Source organism: Coenobita brevimanus, chromosome 52 (assembly GCF_032717465.1).
Source record: "Coenobita brevimanus isolate Jiangsu-jjx chromosome 52, ASM3271746v2, whole genome shotgun sequence".
Classification (NCBI taxonomy): Eukaryota; Metazoa; Arthropoda; class Malacostraca; order Decapoda; family Coenobitidae; genus Coenobita; species Coenobita brevimanus.
This window is the reverse complement of record NC_137005.1, coordinates 37,990,542-37,994,980: the sequence shown is the minus strand read 5'-3', so window position 1 is coordinate 37,994,980 and position 4,439 is coordinate 37,990,542.

Here is a 4,439-nt window from a genome sequence, read left to right as displayed (position 1 = left end):
ACACGACAATTACACCTACACGATCACAACCACACACACACACACACACACACACACACACACACACACACAGCACGCGAACGCACAATATCACACCTTCACGCTCCTAAACACAAGCACACGCACACACGTACACGCACGCAATCTTCACACAGTTACCCAAAACACAAGAGAATCACGGGCACTTAACGTTCACACACACACACACACACACACACACACACACACACACACACACACACACACACACACACACAGAAGTTTATTGCATGTAATATTCGACATAAACATATTTCACACAGCGCGCCCATCCACCTTAGACGATTCCGGTGCTGTTCCTCCATCACTTCCCCCCTTTGACTTCCTCATGGCTGATAAATTTCTTCAACTGATGTATTTTCTGCCATCACTGGTCTCAATACTAACAAGGCATATGGGCCTGATGGAGACCCCTCCTGGTGTCCTCAAGAACTGAGCTTCTGTGCTTACACCCTGCCTAGGTAAACTCTTTCGCCTTTGACTTTCAACTTGTACCTTTCCTTCTTGCTGGAAGTCTGCTCTCATTCAGTCAGTCCCAAAGAAGGGTGACCTTTCCCAACCCTCTAACTATCGCCCAATTGCTTTAACATCCTGTGTCTCAAAAGTTTTCGAGTCTATTCTTAACAGAAAATTTTTAAAGTATCTTTCCTATCTTAACCTTCTTTCTGATCGTCAGTATGGGTTCCGTCAGGGACGCTCCACTGGCGATCTTCTCACCTACCTTTCAGAATCCTGGTCATCCTCCTTTCGGGACTTTGGCGAGAGCTTTGCCATTGCACTTGACATCTCAAAGGCTTTCGATCGAGTCTGGCATAAATATTTAATTTCCAAACTGCCCTCTTACGGTTTCTATCCTTCTATCTGTGCCTTCAACTATAGCTTCCTTTCTGGTCGTTCTATAGCCGCTGTTGTAGACGGCCATTGTTCTCCTAGATCTATCAACAGTGGTGTTCCTCAGGGCTCTGTCCTATCAACAACTCTCTTCCTTTTATTCATCAATGACCTTCTAAGCTGTACATCTAACCCTATCCACTCGTACGCTGATGATTCCATCCTTCACCTTTTCATTCGGTTCCCGCAACGTTCATCTCAGCAGTTACTTCAACAAACAAGGGATGAGGCTATGGCACACCTAATGTCTGACTTGGCTCGTATCTCTGACTGGGATAAAAATAATCTGGTAGTTTTTAATGCATCAAAGACTCAGTTCTTACACCTATTAACCCGACAAAATCTTCCACAGGTATACCCACTAATGTTTAATAATATCCAGCTTCATCCTGCACCATCCTTGAACATGCTTGGAGTTCCATTCGCTCGGGACTATTTGGAAAGATCATATTACATCTCTTGTAAAATCTGCTTCCAAGAGATTGGGTGTGCTAAGCCGACTCCATACCTTCTTTACCCCTGCACAGCTGCTGACTTTATACACGGGTTTTATTCGCCTCTGTGTACAGTACTCTCTCTCTCTACCTTGTTGCAGCGTTGATACACGTGGATAGTCGCGTTGAAAAGGTATCACGTGAGCCTGACATGCGTTGAATTTTAATAACCCATTCCACGCCCTACCTCACGCTGTTCCACGCCTACAGACAGCCACCGATAGACAGCCACTGATAGACAGTCGCCGATAGATAGCCACCGATAGACAGCCATCAACAGACAGCCACCGATAGATAGCCACCAAGAGAGCCACCGATAGACAGCCATCAATAGACAGCCACGTGTTCCATTTTGGTTCTCTCTCTCTCTCTCTCTCTCTCGCACACACACACACACACACACACACACACACAAGTTCGTACACATGAAAATATATCAATGTTTCTATACCGGTATAATTTCTCTCTCTCTCTCTCTCTCTCTCTCTCTCTCTCTCTCTCTCTCTCTTCCCTCCTCGACCTTCCCTTAACACATTTTTTACTCTCTTTTACCGGGTAGGAAAGAGAGAGAGAGAGAGAGAGAGAAAGAAAGAGAGAGAGAGAGAGAGAGAGAGAGAGAGAGACGGTGCCCATTTGTGGTAGGGAGCGGGCAAGGGACAACCACAACCACCACCACAACTGCTCTGCAACATGCCGGTCTGCTTCGGATTTGGGCAAGTGTGGTGTGGGGAAGAGAAGGGAGGGGAGGGGAGGGGAAAGGAAAGGAGAGGAGAGGAGTGGAGTGGAGTGGAGTGGAGTGGAGTGGAGTGGTGTGGTGTGGTGTGGTGTGGTGTGGTGTGGTGTGGTGTGGAGTGGTGTGGTGTGGTGTGGTGTGGAGTGGTGTGGTGTGGTGTGGAGTGGTGTGGTGTGGTGTGGTGTGGTGTGGTGTGGTGTGGAATGATATTATAATAAATGACGTAAAAAATTCTGTGGAGTGGTTTACTATCCTGTCTTTCATCACCATCATCATCATCATTACCACTACCACCACCACCATCATCATCATCATCATCACCATTACCACTACCACCACCACCATCATCATCATCACCACTACCACCACCACCATCATCATCACCACTACCACCACCACCATCATCATCATCATCACTACCACCACCACCATCATCATCATCATCATCACCATCAATCCTCCTCCCCCTCCCCTTCATCATCATGATCACCACCACCACCACCATCATCATCATCATCATCATCGTCATCACCACCACCACCATCACCATCAATCCTCCTCCTCGTGCCCCTCATCATCATCATCATCATCATCATCACCACAACAACCATCATCATTATCAATACTCCCCCTCATCACCATCATCATCATCCCTCTCTTCCGTGTCTGGTATTATACCGTCCTGGGACTGGTGTGAAAAGTAATACCACAAGAAATACCAGCGAGAAGGAGTAACGGTGTGGGTAACCTGGTATCACAATGAGAGAGAGAGAGAGAGAGAGAGAGAGAGAGAGAGAGAGAGAGAGAGAGAGAGAGAGACAGACAGACAGAGAGAATAGGTGAATAAAGTCGTCTGGAAGCAACAAAGGAGAGAGAGAGAGAGAGAGAGAGAGAGAGAGAGAGAATTACCTTCATAAAATCGACTAGCGGTAAAAAAAAAAAAAAAAAACTGACTGACCTAATCGCACTTGACCACCCGGCTCCCAAGGCCATTTGGGGGGGGGGTTGTGGTTAGGGGTATAACACACTGGCATCGTTACAGGGAGCGGCAAAAAAAACACTCTCTCTCACTTGGTCTAAAATTGCTCTCTCTCTCTCTCTCTCTCTCTCTCTCTCTCTCATATTTTACTCTAACTTGGCCTAAAAATGCCATCTCTCTCTCTCTCTCTCTCTCTCTCTCTCTCTCTCTCTCTCTCTCTCTCTCTCTCGAATACTGATCTGTAGCAATAGATCAACACTCGAATATGATGCTAGTCACGAAGAAGTGCTATGGAAAGGACGCAGAGCCATAGTATTGTCTTTTTCTGCCACTGAGCTACGTGAAATGCAACAGGACGCAAATCTGGGCCAAGTTAAGGTGAAAGGATTATAGTACTTGTCATTGGAGGATTTATTTGACTAGTAACCAAGGAGACTCATTACTTACAAAGATCCCTAACTCCTTTCAGCTCAGGTGATGGCCAGGTGTAGTCAGATTGGAGGGTGGATTTGACTAGTAACCAAGGAGACTCATTCCTAACCTGACAAAGATCCCTAACCCCTTTCAGCTCAGGTGATGGCCAGGTGGAGTCAGACTGGAGGGTGGATTTGACTAGTAACCAAGGAGACGCATGCCTAACCTGAGTCCCCCCCCCACAAGACCCAGAAATCACCAAAAATTACGAAATAACTGAATGAAAAAGAAAAAAGACGAAGGAAAAAGAAGCAGCAGTGAGAGAGAGAGAGAGAGAGAGAGAGAGAGAGAGAGAGAGTAGGTATTGCAGTGAACAGTACTAAGATTATCAGTATATCGAACACATATTTTCAGTAGCACATTACTTTAGTACATGGGTAGACTGTAATACTGTACACTGCTATCTACTCCTACCCTCAGTACAACATGTCGATAGATAAAATGGGGATAAGTGAGAGAGAGAGAGAGAGAGAGAGAGAGAGAGAGAGAGAGAGAGAGAGAGAGAGAGAGAGAGAGGGAAAAAAAAAATCGCTAAAGTCTACGGGATTGGAGCGCCTCGTTTCCGAAAATCCTTAGTGAGTGACTGACTGACTGGCTTTCCCCTAGATACCTTTGTAAAATAATAATAATAATAATAATAATGGTAGTAGTAGTAGTAGTAGTAGCAGCAGCAGCAGCAGCAGTAGTAGTAGTAGTAGTAGTAGTAGTAGTAATAATAATAATAATAATAATAATAATAATAATAATAATAAAAAGACCCGTGATGATGATAATAATGATAAAAATAACAATAATAATAATAATAATAACAATAACGATAAATCACAAA